The following is a 25198-nucleotide window of genomic DNA, read 5'->3' as shown; positions in this document are numbered from 1 at the left end:
CACGTTCTGCACATGTATCCCAGAACTTAAAGTAAAATAAAAAATTTAAAAATTTAACTTAAGTATCTTCTCTTGAGATGCCTTCCAGATTCCAGCAGTCACTTGACAGCATCAAGCACAAATGTCACTTTTGCGCAGAGGTCTTCCCTGAGATGCTATTGGCCTATGGTCCTTTATATAGCCTTTCCTTCATAGCACTTATCACCAAGCGATATCATACACTTGCTTGTTGACTCACATACTGTGTATCTCCCCAGGAAATGGAAGCTACATATGGGCAGAAACTTAATCTCTTTCACTCATCTGTGCATTCACAGGGCCTAGAATAATGCCTGGCTTACAGAAAGTATTTCATAAAATATGTGCCAAATAAATCTATCATAGAGCCAAACAACTGGTTATTAATTTATATGCCAGTTTCCCCATTGAATCCTGTGTCCTTTTCTTATAATAATATGATTCTATTGATGAAAATGTAAAATAGCTCTACTTTTATGCTAAATTAATGTCATGCTTTATTTATCTCTTCCATAGGTAGACATTAACTACTGCAATGTGCTGGATGCTCTGTTAAGTACATAGGCATAAGCGTAAGCCAACTGCAACTGCAATATAGCTAGTAATGATAGCTCATATTTACTTTCTGTCTTTGGTGACATGTCACACATAAACTTCAGACATTATAAGGTATATGATTTTGTTATTCCTGTGGAATAGGTAAGAAAGTTGCACTTTGGAAAATTTAAATAACTTCCACAAACCATCCAATAGTGAGTTGTGAGGTATTATAACCTGTGACAAAATAAAAAGTATTTTGACGCTAAGCATAAGTTTGTGCACCTGAGCAGTGAAGGCGAGGCAAATGCCCCCAAAGAAGGTCTGATGTTTTACTCATAGGATTTCACTGGTCACATTTAAGAATTAGAGGCGCCAGTCAAAATTCTTCTACAGTATCATCAGGAGAGATATACCTTGACCTCCCTCTCTCACTTTGCAGATTTATGTTCACCCATTTTTTTTTTTCTCAACTCTCTCTGAGAAAGAAGTTTTCCTTCTCCCTGGTAAGACTGGAGGCATTCATTTTTCCTGTTTTTCTATCTCTTATCTTCTGGCTTGTTGTTTTATTCACTATTACCTATCCTTCTGTTTGCAGTTTCCCCTTGTAGGAAGATACTGAAATTGAACCACCTGGAACCACCATCTATATTCTGGGATATTGTGCTTCAGTCTTTTAAAAACTCTTTGAGATATTTGTATGCTAAAAAAAAGTAAGCTCGAAGAGGTTAAAAAATTCCTAAAGTTGGATGTTGATATGAGGCAAAGCTGGGTTTTTAACTCAGGAATTCTGAGTGCAATATACTATCTTCAGACATACACAAAGTCCTATGAAAAACACAACCAAAGAAACCAAGGTGAAAACCTCAGTGTCATCTTGGTCTACCTTTAAGCTGACTGTCATCTCTTCCCCTTTTCCTCATGTTGCTGAATAACTACACCCCCTCTGCATTCTCTCACTTCCTCTGTACCTCACTTTCTAGTGCAATCCTCCATCCTCCCCCAATAGTCTGTCACTTAGTTGAAGCTAATGCAGTAAATGTTCCAAACAACTTCTTTATTGTCAAATCCAATGTCATCTTCAAAGTTTTGTTGAGATGCAGTGTCATTAGGTGGTTAGGCATGAACTTTCTGAAGGTAAATTCACCTAAGTCAGACTGGCAGCTCTGTCACTTCCCAAGGTGACCCTGGAAAAGTTACTCAAGGCTATTGGATTTCTGTTTTCTCATCTGTAAAACTGGGGTAATAATAGCAACAATTTCATAGGATCCTTGTGAGGATTAAATGAGTAATGCATACAAAACCTCAAAGCATTGCTTGTCATATAGTCTGCAATCAATATATATTAGTTATTGCTACTCTTCTTTTGACACTATTATAAATGACTTTGTTTCCACTTTCTATTGCCATCATACTGCTGTACTACACACAACCATTAGACCTCAGTGCAGTATAATAAGAGGTTCATGCTCAACAATCCAACAGCTGGGGGAAGTAAGATAGCCTTGCTGTTCGCTCACATGACTGGGATTTGACTTACTGTTGACTGGGGTAAAAGTGGGAATTGGCTTTGCTCCATCAGTCTCTCACTCTCCAATTAGGCTAGATCTACTTACTCTGTTCTCATGAAGAAGGCAAGAGTATGAGAACAAAATAGATTCTTGCAAGGACGTTTATGCTCAGAACCAGAACATCATCAATTCTGCCTGTTTGCTGTTAACACCATGTTATACGACTGTGCCAGGGATCAGAGTGAAAGAACATTTCAAAGTTATAAGGCAAAGAGAGTAGATGAGGGAAAATATAAAGCTTTGTATTCTACCAGAGAACCCACTGTCTAGCCTTTGTTTATTTAAAGCTGATCTCCTTTACTCTAAGCAGTAGTTCACCCCTTCTCTGCAAGTTGTGATGCTGGAATCTACATTCCCAGAATATAGGAATGTCAGACACAATAATCAACAAATTATGAAGTTTGAATTTCAGATAAGTAACAAAAACATTTTTGGTATGTCTAAAATTATATAGAGCATGCTTATGCTAAAAAAAAATGTTGTTTATTTAGAACTCAAGTTTAACTGGGCACCCTGTGTTTTTATTTGCCATATAAGGCATCTCTCCCAATCTGGTCATTCTTCTGATATTTATCTGCCAGAAGAATGTTCCCAAATGCATGTCTCCATAGACAGCTGAGCTTAAACTTACTCTAACCAATAGATTATTTTTCCCCCACATGCACCCTTTTTGCCTCTCTACAAACCCCTTTCCAGCATTTTGATCCACCAAATTCTGCAAAATTAAAATTTTGTGAAAATAATGGTCCATTTATGTCCCTCTCCTCACTTATTGGCTACTAATTCCCTGTAACCTTGGCATTTATATTTTTCTCAAAGATGGCACACCATCTGCATCACCAACTTTTCTTTTTTATTTTATGTTTTTTCATTTCTTCATCACAGTAGTCTCTATTAAGGATCTTCCTAACTCAAATTTTATTTTGTTTACATCTTAAGGCTCCATTTTTACTAGTTAGAAACTCAAAGTTCAAGTCAAACTGCTTGGATTCCAATACTAACTTCACTGCGGATTAATTCTCTGAACTTGGGAAATTTATTTTATCTCATTAAATCTCATTTTTGTTATCTGCAAGTTGAAAATAATGTCAATATTTTCCCTGTAATGTGGTGAGGACTAATACTTTTTATTATTTGAAAAGTACAAAAGAATGGCCAGGCACAGAGTAAATGGTAGACATTATTTGTAATAATAATGATTATTATTACTATAATACACTTATTCTTTTATAATACCTGTTGTCTCTATTTCATCCCATCATAATACCTTTTCATCTTGCAAGTCTTAATGTGTAAAAACTACTCCAACATCATGGTTCATGATGAATGAACAAACTCCCTATTCTCAACCATATTCTTTTCACATGTTGTCTTTTCTCACAACCACTTTTATCTTATAATGTGATGTTTGCTTATCTTTCCTGCTCAATAATGAGCTTCTTCCTAGCAATCTAGATTTACTCAACTTTAATGCATTTGAATTGAAAGTCATTACAGATTCATAAAGCTAAATGTCTTACTTTATTGTATCACTCATGGTTACAATACAAGATGGCTATTAAGCTTGATATGTTCCCATTTTAAATTGTATGCCTTCTATGCTCTATTTTCGTGTTAAAATAATAAGTGAAATAGTTTGCTCAAAAGATTTAAACAGCTCATATGAAACACCTGGATTACTTCCTAGGCAAAGAGTAAATGGAAAATGTAAGTACAGTAATTTATTAGAACTTTTATGTCAACAGTCTGTACTGTAGGAAGAGGCTGAAACACAAGGCCTGTCTATCAGGGAGACTATTTAATAAGCATGGAAGTAGTGAAAGGAAAGATTATCAAGTCGTCATAACTGTCTTTTTAGTCTACTTTTGTTCTAGAAGAAAGGAATGTAAGGAAATGCAGAATGTATCAGGTAGTATTCTTGATTGAATGAGATGGAAACCACTGGCCAAAAAAAAAAAAAAAAAAAAACTTTACTGAGACTATGGGTAGTCTGAAGAACTGTGGGAAATCTGGGAGACTGGGTTGAGAAGGGGGATGCGACCCAGGGTTGTCAATATAGCTAATATAGCACCCAAATCAATGACACAGCAATAGTCTGGTTAGGATATTATTTTTGTCATTACTGCCATTTTTCTTTTTAGCCACCACTAGAGTGGGTGGTGCTACTACTCACTAGCTAGCACGAGGACTACTTGTACTAGTAGCTAGCACTGCTACTACTGACGTTCCTCCTGCCATTTTTTTTTTTTCCTGCTTCTGGATATCTCTGCTCTAGATCCATTCTGAATACCATTTTTTATCTTTGTGTCACTTTGTTAAAAATCCAAGACCAGTTGAGACAGTTGATTATCCAAGCTTAGTTCAAATGCCTAAGACATCCCTACTGGGAGCCATGAAAGGAATTATCTAGTCTTCTTCAAGGTCTACATTGGGAGCCACAGTACTGTCTCCTCCTAAGACAGAAACAAGTCTTAGATACTGAGTAACCCCACAAAAACAAGTCATAAATGTCAATGACACAGAGCCCAAGTTAGAGTAAATGTCTGTTTTCTTCCATACCAGATTGAGCCCAGAATATAAATAAGCACACTCTTAGTTAAGTAGCAAGACTGCTACTGAAATCTAATTTATTTTTTAACTATACCTCCCAAACCATTTATCCAGTTTTCTAAAGTGACTAAAATTCTCTGAATTAAACCTTTGCTTAGCACATAGGGTTAAGACTTGTGGTCATGATGACAATTGTAAATTCATTTCCCGAGGGTTTGGGAAGAGAACTATCCTGTGCATTATTACCATTTGCTTCTGGAATACTATCCACCCACATATTGGGAGGGAAAAGGGAGAGGAAAAGGAGAAAGCAGAGCAACACACATGGAACCAGAGATGCAGAGTCAAGGGAAGAAACTCACAGGGATGGAGTGACTCAGTGACCAACCTAGCCCCCAAGAGAGGCCGCATAGTGACTGACCTCCTTCAGGATGGATGTGGCAGGGGCAAAGGGTGGAGATCAAAAGGACATGGATAAGAAGTCGACAAAGATAAACCATGTCTACAAAAATTATTCCCCAAGACTTTAGGTGATCTAAGTGTGTTATAGAAAACACCATCAAGAGGTATCTGTTTCTTTTCCCCTCCTGGCGAGCTCTATAAATCAGCAGTTCAGTAAAGTGGAAAAACACAGCCTCTGAAGTCAGCGTACCTAAATTCAGATTCAACATGCACACTTACTTAATAGCCATGATGACATTGGGCATGCCATTACTTCAGCTCTCTAGGCCATCTATAAAAAGAGGGTAATAACAATACTTACCTCATAGGGGATCATGTTAAGTGAATCAAAACATCTAAAGTTCCTGACGTATAATAAGTATTCATAAACACTTACTATTCTTAAGATTATTATTGCCAGGTTAAGAGATGTGTCTATCCCAGGGACTCAGTTGAAGTGGTTAACCCTTTAATAGAAGTTGGTTTTGAATAATGGTGGACAGACGGTGATGTTTACATAAATACCTTATTACAGAGAATGTCAGAAGCCATCATGTATAATTAGTGAAGCAAAATAATCTTTTGAAATACAGTTGAAGGATTACCTCATGTCATGGAGTACATTTATGGGGATCTCAATTGGGGTCAGACAAAAGCCAAGGCTTTGAGAATGGAAACATTACCTCTTACAGGCACCAAGTTGATTAAAGGAATACCAAATTCAAACATGTTAATATTCAAGAGGCCCTCCCTTCTTGGAATCAAGGGAATATTAAAGGGTTTGGGGGGCTTGTGTGCTATTTGAGATATAAAGGCTCTAGGCTTTACCAGCCCCACTTCTGAGGGTTTACAATTTTACTGCACAGAGAACAGAGAGTGACATTTAAACTCAAGTGATGTGACTTTTTCTACCAAGCTGAATTCATTTCCCTAATAGCTGTAGTCACTGACAATCTATGCTTCCACAAAAGCTTTGGGATGAGTACTGTGACTTCAACTGTTTAAATCGCCATTCTCATTTTGGCTGTAGAGATAAAGACCTTGGCAAACAGGGTAAAAATAAAATTCTGGCCTCTCTGTGGTCATGTAGGGTGCATATTCTCTGTAACCAGATCAACATCCATTAAGAAGACACGAATATTCTGCATTCATTGAATTACAACCATCTTTGTGCCATTCCTGGGACGTTTGTGAACCAGGATATTTAAAGTATGACTTTTTTTTCCTCAAACTATTTTAGAGTATGACTAGTTTGGTATTTAATTGTTGTAGAATAAATATCAACTTGGATACCTTTCCCATCATATTGAGTCTTCCAGGCTGCTGAATTTCGACCTCAGAGATATCGTGCGAAAGGAGGTTTCTATGGGAAGGAAGAAATAAACTCGCAAGGTGCTTTCACTGACTGAGATGTGATGTGATGGAGTTATTTAAAGCACATTATTCTTCTGATGGATTTTTTTCATTTGAGGGGCATATCACAGGTTCTTTATGGGAGTATTTCATTGTTATGATCAGTTGTTTTTTTCTTATTCTGAGTGGTAGAAAATAGTAAAAGACCATAATATTTAAAATAAGTAAAGCAAATGTGTAACTAACACTCAGGAGCATGCTATTTTAAAACTAAGTCTGTATGATTGAAAACAAATTAATCCAAGCAAACGATCAAACAAATTGATTTTATACAATGCAGAGAAATACTCAGTTATTTATTTATTTATTTTCTTTAATACTTTTCTTGTTCTATAAAAGGTTTAGTCTTTGGCAAAAAAAAAAAAAAAAAAAAAAAAAAAAAAAAAAATTCCATATTAGTGACAAAAGACTTAAAAGAAATGACAACCTAATCTCAAAAGACTGAAGCAATGAACATCAAGATTATAGCATCATGTACAACCTGTTTGACCGTTTTGATTGTACTAATCCTCCATATTAGAAAGTCAGTTTTACCTGCAGCTCATTTAACATGGTGATTGAGTTTGTGCAGTAACTTTTTAACATTTACTTGACCTTCACTCCAGTATTCAATTTGTGACTTTCATAATCACCATGTGAGGCATTATTTTTCCTTCTGTATTGTTTCCTTTGAATCTACTTATTATTGTTTCAAAAAGCAATAATTTGTGAGAATCATGCTTCTTTGGTGTTGATTGGGCCTTCTAAATGAAGAATGATTTCTTGCTTTTAGTAATAATATATGTTATCCCCGCAGTCACCTGATTATAATGACTGGGTGTCTTCCAAAGTGAATTTAAATGATGTAGCTGATACAATAATCTTTTAACTTCTAACAAAATGATCTCATTTTCCTTTTGGAAACACCAATCAATAATCTATGGTGACTTTATAAGTGTCTTTATCAGTGGTGGATTTTTTTTCAACTTTTATTCCAAAGGGTGGTATAGTACATCATAATCATTTACAGGTCATGCTCATGGCGAGCGTAAGTTTCTATAGGTCATCAAGCTCGCTCTTCCCATCTGTAAAATATAATTGTCACACAAGTTTTACACCCAAAGTTACATGCTATGATCTTATTTTTGCCATTACTATTGAGCAGAACTTCTTTTTGAATATTAAAATTTCACTTAGAAAATAAAGCCAAACACCTTTTTAAAATGTAAGTCCTCTTGTTTTAGGAAAAAGGGCTAAGCATACTTATTACATACTTATTTATAATTCTTATTAATTGTTATATAACGTATTTTTTTTTCATCTGGTTATCTAATAGGTGGCTTATAAAATCTGTTTAAAAATGCTACACGTTTCAAGTCAAATATATGTCTCCAGCTTTACATAAAGTACAAAACCATAAAAATAACTGCTCTTCAGTGTTCACCAAAGAATCTAGTGGGTATTTAAATTTATGACTTGAAATAACTTGGGTTAACTGATTTTTATTTTTAAGACTTTTCTTCCCTTCATGAATTGATATTTACCGTAAAACAAGTGAACATATGCTTTATGATGAGCTTGAATTATAATGCTTAGCAATTAGTTATTCCAGTGGACCTCAAATCTAATCATCTGGGGCAAATTTATTTGACTGTAGTAAAAAGTCCACCATTTAAACATGCAATTCGACACTGAATATTCCATTTGTGTTATATTTATATGTATCTGAACACACACACGCGCACACACACACACAATGCATATGGAAGAAACACAAAGACCTTTTCACTTCATGAAACTCCTTGAGTTTCTTGTCTCTTTTTTCATAAGACACTAGTTGTCAGGATTACCCTTGGACTCCCCAGCTTTCTTGTATTTGTCTAACTTCTTTCTTCATCATACATCATGTAGGTAACTTATCTCTTTTACTCAAATTTCCCATTTTTTTCTTCTAAAATTTCCATTAAACACTTTCAAAACTAACAAAAATTTCTTTATAACATGTTTGGTTTCCTAAATTCTTCCTAGAATATGGTATATTTCTAAAGTTAAAAAAAAAATAGAAGAAACGGAAAAATAGAATAATATAGGAAATCAACAAAATACTGTTTTAACAAATTGAACAGAAACAATAAGTGTCAAAAATATTCTTCAGTTTTGTAAATATCAAGCAGAGTGTTGACATTTGAACAAATGCATATGTGTATTTATATTTGACTTTGAACTTTCTTCTTTATATGTGAAGACTATCCCTGCAGGCCATTTAACATATTTGTGTTAATCTTCATCTGTATCAATATTAAAAGGAATATATTCCTTGTTGAATGCAGATAACGTGGCTGAAAGGATTTTAAGAATCTAACCTAAGATCAGGAAAGAAAGAAAACAGGAATGTATTTTTCTATGTATTGAAAAGTATTAAAGTTGATTGTTTCTGCTTAAGTGTTCATCAGCTGGTGTCACTGACATTTTCAAAGTACAATTTCAAATGTATCCCCTCCTATGTGTTTTCTTTGAGTCTCTAAAGGAAGAGAATTGAATCTTCAGTCATTAGACCCAGAGTACAAAGGAAACAAAAGAAATATTTTGTAAAATTGCTTTTACTCTTGTCATACAAAGGACAGGAAACAAGGAGTTCACTAGTTTCTCATATGTTTACCTAATTGCTCACTGAAAATTAATCACAACATTTGTCTTTCATCTAGTGTGTAAAAATCAGCTTCTGTTAAGTTTAATAAACTCCTGTTTATACGAGCAGGGTTTTTATCCAGCTGCAAAGTACCATGATTAGGGCTAGATAATTTGTATATATTTTTAAATCTAAGTAAAATTTTATATAACTCTGTCAGTTCTCATTTGGTGCACTTCTCCCTTGCTTTGCTTTTTCTGTTTTGAGTAAAAGGCACTGAAATGTCCATGGGTGACTTTATGAAGTATTGAGTCATTCAAAACAATTAATAGAGACAAAAATATAGATGGAGAAGAGAGAAATGAGATTAGTTAGCATTAAATATGCTAAGAAACTTAGAAGTGACAAGTATAATAATAGAAACATTGTATACCAAAATAGGACAACCATTGATTACTTGATTTAAGCACATACTTTAAATGCCTTACATAAACTCTGAAAGCATTATGATTCCCATTGCAAGAATAAAGAAACTGAATCAGACAGGCTAAGTAACTTGTCCAAGATCTCACAGCCAATAGGTTGTAAAGTTAGGATTAGAATCTTGATTTAAAACCCATGTTTGGTCTTCTTACTACCTCTTGCTATTGCCAGAAAGCATGCACCAGGAGTGATATTTGGGATGAATTGTGTGCTGAGAGAGATGGTAGATTGAGTTTGTTGTCTTCACTGGTTAATTGGAGTAATTCACTGATTGAGTATAAGTTTGGTAAAACTCAAAAGAGTTCTAGGACCCCGAATTAAAGAGAGAGAAAATAGATCCTCATTGAAATCATCAGTTTTTTACTAGGGCGTGCAGGCAGCCTCTAGTGTAAGGCAATTGTGAAGTTATCTACAGCATTTGTTTTTAGTATACCTAATTTTAGATGGTATGGGATATCAGTAATACTTTGTGTTTGGTTGTTAAACCAAGGCCATAATCTGAGAAGATAATTAACAACAAAGTCACTTTATTGAAGGCAAATTCATAAGATCCAGTGTTAAAATAATGGAACCCAATCTAGTGGAATATGTTGAAGAAGGAGCAGTCAAGGAAGCCACTTTCTCTCATCTTCCTCTTAACCTTTCTCTCTTTCTTCATGAGCTGTATAATGCCACAAACCCTATCTGCTAACTTATAAGGAAGGTAAATTTTGCAATCCTGCTGCTGTGGAGAATAAGGCATTTCATGGGACATGAGCTAGACTTTGGAAGGATAAAATGTTAAAGGACAATCCAAAAGGAGGGTAAAACTCTGAAAAAGGGAATAAAGGGAATTATCCACCTGCCCTTCACAGAACATTTACAATATTGTCTGATGCATAAAGTCTACTCTCTGTGCTAAAAGTGGCTCAGCATTGCTAGAGGGCACATGATTTCATGAGTAGAGGTAACATAAACGAGGTGTTTGTTATGAAAGGATACAAAGATAGATGTGTACCCGCCCCCCACCCGCTACACCCTTGTTCTGCTCTGTAATCTTTGCACATACCAGAGATTTCATAAGTTCTGTGAGTACCTGGTTTTCTGCACGTACCAGAGATTTTGTTTTGCACATACCAGAGATTTTGTAAGTTCTGAGGCAAGGTCACAAGACGTGTTTAAGTAAGATAAACTCTTGCTGCCATAAACCTGCTCTCCCGCCTCAAAGTTTGAACCAAAATATCAGAAATGGCGGGAACCAATCATAGTTAGCCAAATCGCCTTGTTCAAACACTAGCCAATCATATATCTGATTTGTATAATAACTCTATGCCCACTTTTCTTAGACTATATAACACTGCTCGGCGCTCAGTGGGGGAGCTCTCCTGCCTGTCTCGTTTCACGAGCGAGGGAGAGTTCCAGGTTCGAACCTGTAATAAAGATCCTTGCTGCTTAGCTTTGACTCTGGACTCTGGTGGTCTTCTTCGGGGAATAAACGGTCTGGGCATAACAGTTAAACAGTTATAAAGAAGACAATATTTGAAGGGGAAAAATCATGGTTGTAGATAGAATCTGTACAATTTTTTCATCATTTTACAAGTCCTGTAAATATTCAATATGGATATGATTATAGACATCTTTGTCATTTTTTTGTTGTTGCTGACCAAAGCAAAAAAAAAGTCTGCAGTGATTCCTTCTGTACACCAGGGGGCATCTCTCGCCACTTTGGAAACTCACTTTCAGAACCTTTCCATTCATTCACTCACTGTCTTCCTCATCACCTAGCTGAGCTTCTGGCTGTGTTCTAAGACTGTTTCTGGTTTCTCATCATATTATTCCGGAGCCCAAACACTTGAAGATGGCTGGGGGTTTCTACTGTAAGTATCACTTATAGACCAACTGAGAGCCATTTTATGATTGGAATAAAACTCTCCAAAAACTTGTATTATTTCTAAAATCTTCGTTCTGTCAAGCCTGATATTTCTCCTGAAGGAGAAACTCTTGCAAAATAAGATGTTCACGACCCAGTTTTCCAAGACTCACATGCTTTCTGTGTTATGCTACACTGCTAGTTTGCTAAGAATTTTTTGGACCTTACTAAGAACAATTCCCATTAAAATAAATGACAGATCAGAAATACTTAAGAATACATAGGGCTAGGCGCGGTGGCTCACGCCTGTAATCCCAACTTTGGGAGGCCGAGGCGGGCGGATCACAAGGTCATGAAATCCAGACCATTCTGGCTAACACGGTGAAACCCCGTCTCTACTAAAAATACAAAAAACTAGCCGAGCGTGGTGGCGGGCGCCTGTAGTCCCAGCTACTCGGGAGGCTGAGGCTGGAGAATTCCTTGAACCCGGGAGGCAGAGCTTGCAGTGAGCCAAGATCGCGCCACTGCACTCCAGCCTGGGCGACAGAGCAAGACTCTGTCTCAAAAAAATAAAAAAAGATACTGTTTAAAGGTTTGAGAAAAATAATTCACTAACAAAAATTATTTCTTAAAGTTATTAAACAGTGTAGAATTTGTAAAGCTACTATAACATAACTCCTGGTTAACAGAAGCTAATACTGCAGTCTCTTTACCTTAGCCAACAAAAAGAAAAGGGGATATTATGATGTCAGGACACATGGACAATGGAAAGATTTAATATAAAAATCTTTTCTTATTCTTCCTTGAGGAAGTGTGTCAGAGTCTTAGTGTAGGGTGCATCAATATTCTAGAGAAAGATATTTGTCAGCCAGGTGATTTTTGACACTTAAACTGGAAGGAAACAGAAGTTGTGTCTCAATAACAGAACACATGATTTTTTATGAGCCTTCCAGTGCATAGCGTCTGTAAGGCAGGTACCTCATGCAGATCGGAGTTAGGCAACATAATGAAAACCAGCAACTGGGGTAATTTCTGAGGTGTGTCATAAATCATACTCCATTTGCACTTGTGAACTGTCCCTGCTGTCAGTCACCTGTGTATTTGGGGATGAAGTGGAGTACTCATCTCCTATCAAATTCAATGCAAACTATGAAGCAAAGCTTGGTGGCAATGTTGTGGTTTACTTCTCAAGAGATTCCAGTGATTACAATTGAAAAAATCCTGGGCTGTCCTTGTGATAGAAAGTTTGGGAAAGAAATATACCAATGCACAAGTGTTGCTTAGCAACATTGCTTTCATAAGGAAAAGCCAATGGTAGAACATCTCCGAAAGTCAACACTTTGAGTATATCATATTCTCATTCCTTTAATGAAACAATGAAGGATGGGCAAAAAGGTACAAACACTTTTTGACCCCCACCATCAATGTTAAACTAGTTATGCTTACCTGTAAGGTTCAAGATTTATTTATTCATGCAATAATTCACATTTCATTGAACATGTGTTACAAGCTAAACATGCACCCCAAATAACATGTCAGTCACTAACCCCATTAGGACCCATTCACTATTTCTTAAGGAAGTAGAAGATTACACATACGATGATTATTGTGTCATGTAATAAGTAATTCCAGATTTGTTAATGGCCTTAAAGTTAGAAAGGAGAGCAAGATTGTAGAAATCATTACTTGAAACATTGTTTATATAGGTAACTCTCTCTAATTAAGTAGAGTGCAGTAAACATTAATGGAGTACCTACTAGATAATAAAAAAATTGGGCTGGATGCTGTATTACATTAAAAACAAAATCAGCCACAAGCAGACTTCCTGACTTAATGAAGTTCGTACTCAAGTCGTAGGAAACAAATATAGATGAGCGCCCATGATACAAAGAGAAAAATGGTTATCATAATCCAAGCACCACTCTCATAAAGCAGCAGGCCACTTCTGGGAGAAGGAAGGTAGGAACAGGCAAATAGAGTCTAACATTTCAACATTTACAAAGAGAAAAATGGTACAAACAAAAGTAAAGTATATAAAAGTACTACATAAGGAGAAATCAATGAACATTTTGGAGTGCAGGAAGAAATGAATCAGCAAAAGTAGCTTGGAAGCAAATCATAGATTATTATATGAAAGAACTCTAATGAAAAAGCACAGGCTTTGGATTCAACAGAGCTAAGCGTGAGTCCTGGCTTGAAAGACTATTAGGTATGTGTCCTTGGACAAGTTACATGTTTTGGTTTTTTTTTGTTTTTTGTTTTTTTTTTCTGATTTCTGGTACCTAATACAAAGAGTTATGAGAATTAAGAAAGAGCATGCAAATCCCAGACCACATGCTTAAACAACAATAATAGCCAATGAATAAAAGGGAGCCACACCCAAAGTCTCAGTATGTCAATTTCAAATGGCATCTTAAGTTGCATTCATTTTCCACAGGGACACACTTGGTTGGTATATTCAATATGTAGAAATCCTCTTCCTTCACAAAGAATTATTCTCTCATTCATATTTTTTAAAAATATAGAGCCCTTTTAGTAATGTTATTATTAGCTTTAATAGAGACTATGACTTAATAAATATTAATGTTTACAATAGAAAGTAGTGCAAGCATACTGAAAAATTATAATGTCATTAGAGCTCAGTTCCCAAGAAACTGGTGAACTGCAGTAAAATGGAAACAATGTCTCAGGGTGAAAGAAAATATGTACAGATTAAATAGATTGCTGTCCTGAAAGAGTCATATTGTGCCTCACAGGGTTGTTTTTCTTTTTTTTAATAGCAAAATATCTTTTAATGTCTCCATTTTAAAATGTTGAAACCTATTCAAATTTTTTTTTTTTTTTTTTTTTTTTTTTTTTGAGACGGAGTCTCGCTCTGTCGCCCAGGCTGGAGTGCAGTGGCGCGATCTCAGCTCACTGCAAGCTTTGCCTCCCGGGTTCACACCATTCTCCTGCCTCAGCCTCTTGAGTAGCTGGGACTACAGGTGCCGCCACCACGTCCAGCTAATTTTGTTTTTGTAGTTTTAGTAGAGACTGGGTTTCACTGTGTTAGCCAGGATGGTCTCGATTTCCTGACCTCGTGATCCACCTGCCTTGGCCTCCCAAAGTGCTGGGATTATAAGTGTGAGCCACTGCGCCCGGCCACCTATTCAAATTTTTAAAAATACTGAAGCGATCAATATATGTCAGTTGAAGAAACACAGAACAGTGACTGACACGCAAAGATGCTTAATACATACTCTGAACAAATGAGTGATGAGTGAATGAATGAATGAATGAATGCAGGCCCAGTTTGACTCACAGTTTTTGGTTTCTGAAGTAAAGTGTGTATTGTATGTCTTAACAAATACCAAGTTGTCAAGAAATATTTACTGTTGTTAGTATTATTATTGGCAACCCAATGAATGTCTTTAAGGGGAAGAATGGTGATACCTTGACTTTTTAAGAAGGCAACTCTTGGCCGGGCGCAGTGGCTCACACCTGTAATCCCAGCACTTTGGGAGGCTGAGGCGGGTGGATCACGAGGTCAGGAGATGGAGACCATCCTGGCTAACATGGTGAAATCCCGTCTCTACTAACAATACAAAAAAAAAAAAAAAAAATTAGTCCCTGCTACTTGGGAGGCTGAGGCAGGAGAATGGCGTGAACCTGGGAGGCGGAGCTTGCAGTGAGCCGGAGATGGCACCACTGCACTCCAGCCTGGGCGACAGAGTGAGACTCCATCTCAAAAAAAAAAAAAAAAAAAGCAACTCTTTCGTCATCCAACTCCCTTTTATGATTCAATGCAGAGACTAAGCTGATGTGGAAAGAAATTAGAAACAGGGAAATTATTGGAATATTACCTAGCTAGAGGTCACATAGGCCTATATAAAACAGTAGAATTTAAATGAAAAGATAGGGCGGCTATGTGGTACATTTTAGGAGTAGTATGGAATAATCTGATGGGTAGCGAAGATTAACAAAAAGATAAATATCAGACTGATACCAAGATATTCAGTCATAGTAACTGAAATAATCATTTATATTAATTCCAATAAGGAGATGTAACCATAAGTTCAAATTTTAAACAAGCCTGAGATACAAAATGTGAGATATTGATGGCTAATACACGTGGCAAGGGATGCTTATGAATTAATTACCTGACATTTAGGACTTTTCTTGGAAGAACAGTTAAAATTTGAAATGCAAATTTTTTAATTGCCTGCCAAATTGACAGTGAAAAACAGGAAAGTAGATGGAATCATCTTGGAAGGGAATATTCTTTAAGTAAATGAAAGCCTGCTCTTCCATCCTGAGAAATGCCCACATTTGAAGGCTGGATAGAAGGAAATAGAAACAGAGAATCTATGGTGAGATGGATGTGGAAAGATCCAGGACGATACCTGGTCAAATAAACACTTCACAAGAAGTTCAAGGGAAAAGAGAGTTTTAAGTGGAGGGCAGAGAGAGAGTACAATAGCACACAGTTTAGAAAGGAAAGATAAATTTCAGAGTGATGAAAAACCTATTATGTTTAATAATGAGGATGGCATTGGTGAAGTCTGAACAAGCTCTTCAGTAGAGTGGAAGTGGCGATGGCCAGTAGTGACAGATAACGAAGAACGGTAAACATCAGACACAGGGGTTATTTGTAGATGACTGGAAGAGTCATTGAGGAGGAAAATGGGAATGGAACAGATAACTAGGATGGAGGCAGAGAAGGGGCTGAAGCCAGCAGAGTTTAGCAGCTATTTTTTTTTTTTCATTCCTTCTGTATTCCCATGGCAGACATGTATTTAATTTTACACCAGTTTTAATTTGTTAAAAGTTAATAGGTTTTATTGTGATTATTCTTGAATTTTTTAAACATTCATGGCTATTTCTCTCTAAAGTATTTTCTTGGAAAGAAGGATAGGATATTCTGGCTACAACTGTGGCTATAGCCAATTACATGGAGACCTGGTAACATCAGTAATTGTGTGTCCTTCTGTCTTAGAGAATGGGGAAAGGGTGCAGTGGCAAGGAAAGTGACTTCCAAATTTATTAAGTTTAAATTAGAGTAGTTCTTTTAAAAATATCAGTTTAAGAAATAGTATCTATAAAAAGTGTTGAAAAATACAATATGAGTTTCTTTAAATAGCCCTTGATTTTTGGCTATAATATGATATGTTGTAGTCTTTATTTGACTGTGGTTTTAGGTATTTCTGAATATAGTGGTTTCTAACAGGTTTTTTTATACACACTGCATGCACTCCCTCACCTAGTTGTTTATATAAGCCCAACCCGAAATGAGGTTGTATATTACCAAGAGTACAGATATGACTGCAAGGATAATTTATTTATTCTCTTTATTAATATTTTGAATGATTCAACCATTGTGGCTTTTTCTTGACTGATTATTTCATTGATTTCAACTCACCAAGTAATCATTAGAATTTCACTAAGCATAAGGCACCATGCTGGATGCTACGGGGGAAAATGAATCTTTTAAGACGTGATCCTTATTTTAGAGGGACTGACAACTTAGGTTGTAATAAGACCAAATACTGCAAAACAGGTTTTAAGAAATAAGTCAGATGCTTAGCACTATTAAGAACAAAAACAAAACAGTATCACTTTCTGTCATAATTCATATTTGTAAGAAAATATGGAATTTTAAGAAAATAAATGCAATGGCTTAAAATATAGATACTCTAGTATTATATGAGTCTGCATTCAAATCCCAATTTTGTTCTCTGATCTTGGTTACATAACCTCAATAAGATAAGCCTATGTATTATAAAATGAACGTTCTGATATTACTTACCTGATTACATTGTTGTAATGATTTAACCAGATACTACATACATTTAGTAGAGTGTCTGGCACAATTTTTTTTTTTTTTTTTTGAGACGGAGTCTCGCTCTGTCGCCCAGGCTGGAGTGCAATGGCACGATCTCGGCTCACTGCAAGCTCCGCCTCCCGGGTTCCCGCCATTCTCCTGCCTCAGCCTCCCCAGTAGCTGGGACTACAGGCGCCCGCCACCGCCCCCGGCTAATTTTGTTTTGTATTTTTAGTAGAGACGGAGTTTCACCGTGTTAGCCAGGATGGTCTCGATCTCTCCTGACCTCGTGATACACCAGTCTGGGCTTCCCAAAGTGCTGGGATTACAGGCGCACAAGTAATTCTTAATGTAAACATGACTTGGGAAAGTTTCTGAAGTGTGCCAACTCTTCATGTCTTTATGCATTCAGCCAGTAGATGAGGGCACAGACTGGAATCATGAGCTGTAGAGGCACTGAGTATTAAGCAGTAAACAAAGCAGACCCTTGTGAAGTACATGTTCTTCTCTACGTTTTCACTTGGATTATCTACGTGGTTTGCGGGGTTGGGATATATCTTTGTATAGTGAGTGAAAATAATTTCCCAGACTCACTTTAAATTATGATGCTATTAATTTTTACAAGAACCTATTTTGTTTTTAGTTAAAATTTAGCAGAGTCAAAGAGAAAGGTCAGGATGAAATACTACAGATAAGAAGGGGACAGAGATGGCTGGGCATGGTGGCTCATGCCTGTAATCCCAGCACTTTGGGAGGCCGAGGCGGGCAGATCACAAGGTCAGGAGTTCAAGACCAGCCTGACCAACATGGTGAAACCCCGTCTCTCCTAAAAATACAAAAATTAACTGGGTGTGGTGGTGTGCACCTGTAATCCCAGCTACTTGGGAAGCTGAGGCAGGAGAATCACTTAAACTCGAGAGGTGGAGGTTGCAGCGAGCCCAGATCACACCACTGCACTCCAGCCTGGGCAACAGAGTGAGACTCTCTCTCAAAAAAAAAAAAAAAAAAAAAAAAAGGGTGGGGAACATAGATGTAACATGAGTTTGACCAGGGCAAACCTGTTATCCAAGTCAGTAGTTCTGTGTACTAAAATCAACATAGGCATGAACACATTAGATTATTATTACTTTAGTGACTAGACCTGATAATACCACTGGTAAGTTCTCTGAGGTTCAGAAATTTTCTGTCTTTTTTCACTATGCAGAATGTGCCTGACACATGATGGTTGCTCAAAGGTATTGACCCACTGATTGATTGAGATAGAATTTCTCTCTGACACAGTTGCTGTATTGTTCTATGTGCCTATCTATTATTTCCTTAATTTGATTCTAAGTGTCTTAATGAAAAGTAGGGTAGATTTTTAATTCTTTGGATTTCCCACAGCACTTCTGAATACATGTCATATGGTTTGGATACTTGTTCCTCCAAATATCATGTTGAATGTGATTCCCAGTGTTGGACAGGGGACCTTGTGGGAGATGTTGGGGTCATGAGGGAGGATCCCTCATGAATGGCTTGGTGCCTTCCTCATAGTAATGAGTTCAGTTGAGAGCTGGTTGTTTAAAGGAGCCTAATACCTCCTCCTCTCGCTCTCTTGCTGCTTTCTCTCATGCTGATTCTCCTGTTATATGCGATGTCTGCTCTCACTTCACTTTCTACCATGATTGTAAGCTCCCTGTTGCCCTCACCAGAAGCTGGTCAGATGCTGGTGTTATGCTCATACAGCCTACAGAACCATAAGCCAAAATAAACCTCCTTTCTTTATCAAGTACCCAGCCTGAGGTATTTCTTTATAGCAAAACAGACAAAATAACACAGAGGGGAAGGGACCACAGCCCCACAGCCCCTAGAATGGTAGATCCATGGGCAGCTTGCATCTCATGTCTGAAAAGGCCATAATCACTCAACCCTAACCTGTTAGAGCAGCCGCTTGGCTGTATACCCTGCAAAATCATGAAGACAGAGCTGCCCAAGGCCTTGGGATTCTGTTCCTCACACCAGTGTGCCCAGGACATGGAGCCAAAGAAGATTATTCTGGAGCTTTAAGGTTTAATGTCTGCCCTTCTGGGTTACAGACTTGCATGGGGCCTGTTGTCTCTTTCTTTTGATTGATTTCTCCCTTTTGGAATGGGAATGTTCACCCAATGCCTGTACCACATTTTATCTTAGAAGTAAATTACTTGTTTTTGATCTTACAGGCTTATAGGTGGAAGAAATTTGAGTCTCAGATAAGTCTCTGGACTTTGGACTTTTTACTGAGTGGACACTAGAAGGAGTTGAGACTTTGGGGACTATTGGAAACGGATGATTGTGTTTTGCAGTGTAAGGAGGACAGGCAGTTAGGGAGGTTAGAGACAGAGTGATATGGTTTGGATGTTTGTCCCTCCAAATCTCATGTTGAAATGTGATTCCCAGTGTTAGAAGTGGGGCCTGGTGGGCGGTGTTGAGGTCATGCGGGAGGATCCCTTATGAATGGCTTGTTGTCTTTCCATAGTAATGAGTTCAGGTGAGGTTGTTTAAAGGAGTCTGGTATTTCCTCTTCTCACTTTCTCCCTCCCTTCTCTCATGCTCATTTTCCTGCCATGTGCAGTGCCTGCTCCCACTTCGCCTTTCGCCATGATTGTCAGCTCCCTGACTCCCTCAGCAGAAGCTGAGCAGATGTTGCTGTTATGCTTGTGCAGCCTGCAGAACGATAAGCCTAAGTAAACCCCTTTTCTTTGTAAATTACCCAGTTTCAAGTATTTCTTTATGGCAATGCAAATGGACTAATACAACATGTGATATTTTTAAAAGATTTTCAGAAAAGGTGGGTGACAATTAATTTATATAGTGATAAAATCATATTAGTAGAGAATTTTTGAAGACCTACTTTTTAGGCATACACTTTCTTTTGGTTACACAAGATGCTTAACCCTGGTACATATTTTATTTCAATGTTTTGGGAATTAATGAATAAAATTATGTTGAGTTATTCTTTTGATAAAAAAATTATTGTCTAAAAATGAAACATTGTATAAGTTTCATAACATATAAGTGGATATTCCTTATCACCAACTCCCAGAAAATTCAACTAAATATTAATGCATGTGACATATCACTGCCAGGAATTTGGTTAATGTGGTAGATTCACTCAAATCATTTTGTGTAGATGTACATCCACTTATAAGACATACAGGATAAGAATGGGGTTATGTATTTTGTCTCAGATCATTTTATTTCCTTTTGGGGGGTGAGAGAGGGGACAGGGTCTCACTCTGTCACCCAGACTGGAATGCAATTGTGCAATCATGACTCACTGCGCCTTCAGCCTCCCAGGTTCAAGCAGTCCTCCGACCTCAGCCTCCTGAGTAGCTGAAACTACAGGTGTGGACCACTATACCCAGTTAATCTTTAATTTTATATATTTTTTATAGAAACACGATCTCACTATGTGGCCTAGGTTTTTCTTGAACTCGTGGCCTCAAGTGATCCTCCCACTTTGGCCTCCCGAAGTGCTGGGATTACAGGCATGAGTCACCTCACCTGACCCCAGACCACTTTCTAAAGGAGAATTCACCAAAACCATATTTTCCAATACCTGGCCTGATGGTTGTTATTCTGGAAACTTTACCTAAGTCCTTGTGGCTCCCTTGGCCTCAGCATCTCTCATCAGTCTTCTTTTCCAAGCCACTTCTTCTATTCTCTTCCCAGTACCTTTTGAGGTAGTTCCCAGTTCCACAATGACTGCCACAATTCTTTCTGCAAGGCCACTGTGTACCAGTGCTGTGTTCAGTCCCAGTAGTGCCAGCCAAGATTTTTCTCCCTCTCCCATTCTTGCCAGAGATGTTACATCAGATTTACAGTTCCAGCCATGGTAAATTTCATCCTCTGGGCAGAAGATATCCTGAATTTTCATCTTTGAATTAAGATCTAGTTTGTGACATCTCACTGTGTGGAAAAGCTGATCATCTTGCTACTGTATTGATTCATAAGGATCTAGAACCAATTGCTAAATTCAAGGAACTTTTCAACCAATGCATTGGCACATTTAGGGAAATTTTGGACTTCTAAATATTAGTAACTTACAAATTCTCTACTGGAAAAATGTCATAATTCACTATCTTTGCAAAAAGAGTAACTTTTTTTATAATAGATAGCATTCATAAGATAATTTGTGTGAATGAACAAACCATATAAACTATAAAGAACTGTGATGGATATCTATAATCCCAGTACTTTGAGAATCTGAGGCAGGAGAATCACTTGAGCCCAGAAGTTTGAGACCAAGCTAGGCAACATAGTGAGACTCCATCTCAACAACAAAAAATTAAATTGAAAAGAAAACTATTAGCTGGGGGTGGTGGCACATGCCTGTAGTCCCAGCTACTCAGGAGGCTGAAATAGAAGGATCGCTTGAGTCCAGGAGTTTGAGGCTTCAGTGAGTTGTAACCGTGCATAAGCTTGAGTGATAGAGTGAGACTGTGTTGAAAAATAAATTTAAAAAAATAGATTGTAAAGCACTATATAACGATTAAACTTTGTTAAGATCATTGGAAGAATTCAAACTTGAATATCTACTTGATTGGTATTCTTTTTGGATCCCCAAATGTAAGCAGATAGATGATGTGTTATTTTTTTAAAACACTGATTCAAACTTGCATCAATATGTTTTCCTAATTTCAATTCATCTCCTTTAGGGCAGAGACTCTACTTTGGTCTTCAATTATCTTTCGGTCCACAGTCTGCAATTTCATCGGATAAAAAATGTCTAGGTACTTAAGATTTCTTCTGTGAGCATCTAGTGACCTAATACTTGAACCATGGTTTAATGGGAACTTTGTTCCACTTACTGAGGAAGAGAGTGGAGTTTTTGTTCTTGTTTTTGTTTTGTTTTGTTTTTTTTGAGATGGAGTGTTGCCCTGTCGCCCAGGCTGGAGTGCAGTGGCGCGATCTCGGCTCACTGCAAGCTCCACCTCCCGGGTTCACCCCATTCTCCTGCCTCAGCCTCGGGAATAGCTGGGATTACAGGCGCCCGCCACCACGCCTGGCTAATTTTTTGTATTTTTAGTAGAGATGGGGTATCAACATGTTAGCCAGGATGGTCTCGATCTCCTGACCTCGTGATCCACCCGCCTCGGCCTCCCAAAGTGCCAGGATTACAGGCGTGAGCCACTGCGCCTGGTCCCAGAGAGTGAAGTTTTTAATAAAGGAATGAATTTTTTGTGTGATAAGGTCAAACAGTACATGGAATTAGCCACCTTAGTAACTCCCATGCGGGTAATCTCTACAGCAAATGTCTTCAAAATGTGAAACTTGTACTATTGGTCACAAAATCTCTTTGTTGATGGTGATCAGCTTTTCTTTCAGTGAGAAATAATAGAACAGAATGGAGTGGAATGGGATTGTATGAGATAAAATAGAAATTATTAGAGTCATCGAACGTTTGGTCTTTCAGAGAAAGATCAAGAGAAGTTCCGAAGTAAAAGTATTTTTCAGTATGAGTCCTGGTCACATAAATTTGAAAGCTTCTGCGTTATAGAAACTGCACTGGCACCCATTGGTCTGATAACAAAGCAGACAGCTCTCCTGTATGGGAGAGAGTGTGCGTGTTCTTCAAGTAGAACTAGTCTTGGATACAGTTTTGAAAGCTCACACAGAAGGGAAAGTAACAACATTCCCATGCAAAGTGTGCATTTTAATTTTACAGCACTTGACAAGAATTTTCTTCTAGAGCTAGAGAAAGCCAATTGTTTCTGAAACACTTAAATACATATAGGGGTCATCTTTCTTTCTACTACTCTATTTTTTAAACTGTCATGCAAGTTTTTTGAGGGTAAGAACTATATCTTTTCATCCTTTTTTTTTTTTTTTTTTTTTTTTTTGAGATGGAGTCTCGCTCTGTTTCCCGGGCTGGAGTGTAGTGGCACGATCTCGGCTCACTGTAACCTTCACCTTCTGGGCTCAAGCGATTCTCCTGCCTCAGCCTCCCAAGTAGCTGGGACTACAGATGCCTGCCACCATGCGTGGCTAATTTTTCTGTTTTTAGTAGAGACAGTGCTTCACCATGTTGTCCAGGCTGGCCTTGAACTCCTGACCTGGTGATCTGCCTACCGCTGCCTCCCAAAGTGCTGGGAATACAGGCGTGAGCCACTGCGCCCGGCTGTGTTTTCATCTTTTTAAACCCAAAGCCAGCATAGTAACTGTCACAAGATGCTATTCCATAAATATTGACTATTGACAGAATAAATGTTTATGTTTTAGGACATATAAATTAAAATGACTGAAAATAATAGTGAGAATGCCCTAACATTTTTGTAGGCCTTCCATTATATGTATATATTACATCTAAGTATTAAAGAAGATATAAATATCTATTTATCTTCTGCCAAATAGATGATTTTATTCAATTGTAAAAATGAAAAATAAAATTGAGGCTAAAAGGAGTCATTGAAGGTCATGAGCTCATATGTCAGAAAAATCATCCCGGATAACTCAGTTTACAAGTGAAAAAAAAAATTACGTAGGTTTCTTAAGAAGAATGTGTAGAAACTGAGAGTATTAAGTCACCCTTTCGTAATTCACCTCAGGGGATACTAAACATTCTTGTCTCTCAATAAGTACATCTTTTTCTTCTGTTTTTCATTTGTTTGGTTATTGGTGTATATTTAGTCTTAATGGTTCCACAAAAATGTATTTTGAGTGGGAACATATTTTAATTTTTAACAGAAAATGAAATTTGATAAATAAAATGGTTATATAAATCACAGAATTAAAACATATATAAATCACAAATAGTTGTGTGCACCCATTGAAATAGAGTGAGTATATCTTTGCAGGATGAGGGCAATGGGCAAACTAAATATATTCTAAGTCTTCATAACAGAATTTGTACAAAATTGGGATTTAAAGAATGATTTTTAAAGAAACAGAATGGATTTTCAATCAATGACCTGAGCCTCATATTGGCCTGGTACTATGATCTTTAACAATTTAGAATTTATCATTATAGAATTTCATTATTCTCTTTCAATATGCAGAATATTCTGAGCATGACATATAAAGGAGCAAAATTAAAATGTTCCATGTCCTTAACTTTTATGCTGGTTTTCTTTGTGTTTCTTCTAACGTTGTGTAAAATCCAATTACTTAAGTCAATATCAAAATAGCTAGAAATCTCTACTTAGTGGTTGTGAAAATGTAGCAGCTAAATGGGGATTGAGAGTGCATTGTATCATATGTGAGAAAGCCTGCTCCATGCTTAGTTCTGCAGGAATCACTTTTGCTTTTATGTAGAGGTGTCAAAATTTAAGTTGAGCCTCTCTTCAATTGCATAAATGTTGTTCAACTCTTCACACTATTTCTTTCATATCATGGTTCTTCCATTTGTGCTCCATTGGCTCCAGTAAATATCCTTACATACTTCATCATGGGTGCTGTTAGCTCCTCTAAGAATATTTTTTGGGGGGCGGAGCAAGATGGCTGAATAGGAACAGCTCCAGTCTCCAGCTCCCAGCACGAGCAACACAGAAGACAGGTGATTTCTGCATTTTCAACTGAGGTACTGGGTTCATCTCACTGGGGAGTGCCAGACAATCGGTGCTGGTCAGCTGCTGCAGCCCGACCAGCGAGAGCTGAAGCAGGGCGAGGCATCACCTCACCTGGGAAACGCAAGGGGGAAGGGAATCCCTTTTCCTAGCCAGGGGAACTGAGACACACAACACCTGGAAAATCGGGTAACTCCCACCCCAATACTGCGCTTTACCAAGGGTCTTAGCAAACGGGCACACCAGGAGATTATATCCCACACCTGGCCGGGAGGGTCCCATGCCCACGGAGCTTCCCTCATTGCTAGCACAGCAGTCTGTGATCTAATGGCAAGGCAGCAGCGAGGCTGGGGGAGGGGCGCCCGCCATTGCTGAGGCTTAAGTAGGTAAACAAAGCTGCTGGGA

At 37.6% G+C, this 25198-nt stretch overlaps 1 protein-coding gene and 1 long non-coding RNA gene across 6 annotated transcripts in view; one reads left to right on the top strand and one right to left on the bottom strand.

Moving 5' to 3' along the window:
* The window catches only part of LOC112425049 (keratin associated protein 13-4), a 179750-nt gene that overhangs the window by 105212 nt on the left and 49340 nt on the right, over positions 1-25198 (bottom strand). The gene's annotated exons all lie outside the window — the stretch shown is intronic.
* The window catches only part of LOC105472752 (uncharacterized), a 47737-nt gene that overhangs the window by 1099 nt on the left and 21440 nt on the right, over positions 1-25198 (top strand). Inside the window, exons 2-3 of one of the 2 annotated variants that reach the window (XR_981773.2) lie at positions 535-687; positions 6390-6595. This is a non-coding gene — a long non-coding RNA (uncharacterized lncRNA). Of the gene's footprint in view, positions 1-534; positions 688-6389; positions 6596-25198 lie in introns of those variants that run through there. The other variant, XR_011622782.1, reaches the window with a different exon arrangement.

The sequence above is a fragment of the Macaca nemestrina genome, chromosome 4 (genome assembly GCF_043159975.1).
Source record: "Macaca nemestrina isolate mMacNem1 chromosome 4, mMacNem.hap1, whole genome shotgun sequence".
In the NCBI taxonomy this organism is placed as follows: domain Eukaryota; kingdom Metazoa; phylum Chordata; class Mammalia; order Primates; family Cercopithecidae; genus Macaca; species Macaca nemestrina.
This window is presented reverse-complemented; position numbering and strand designations above follow the sequence as displayed.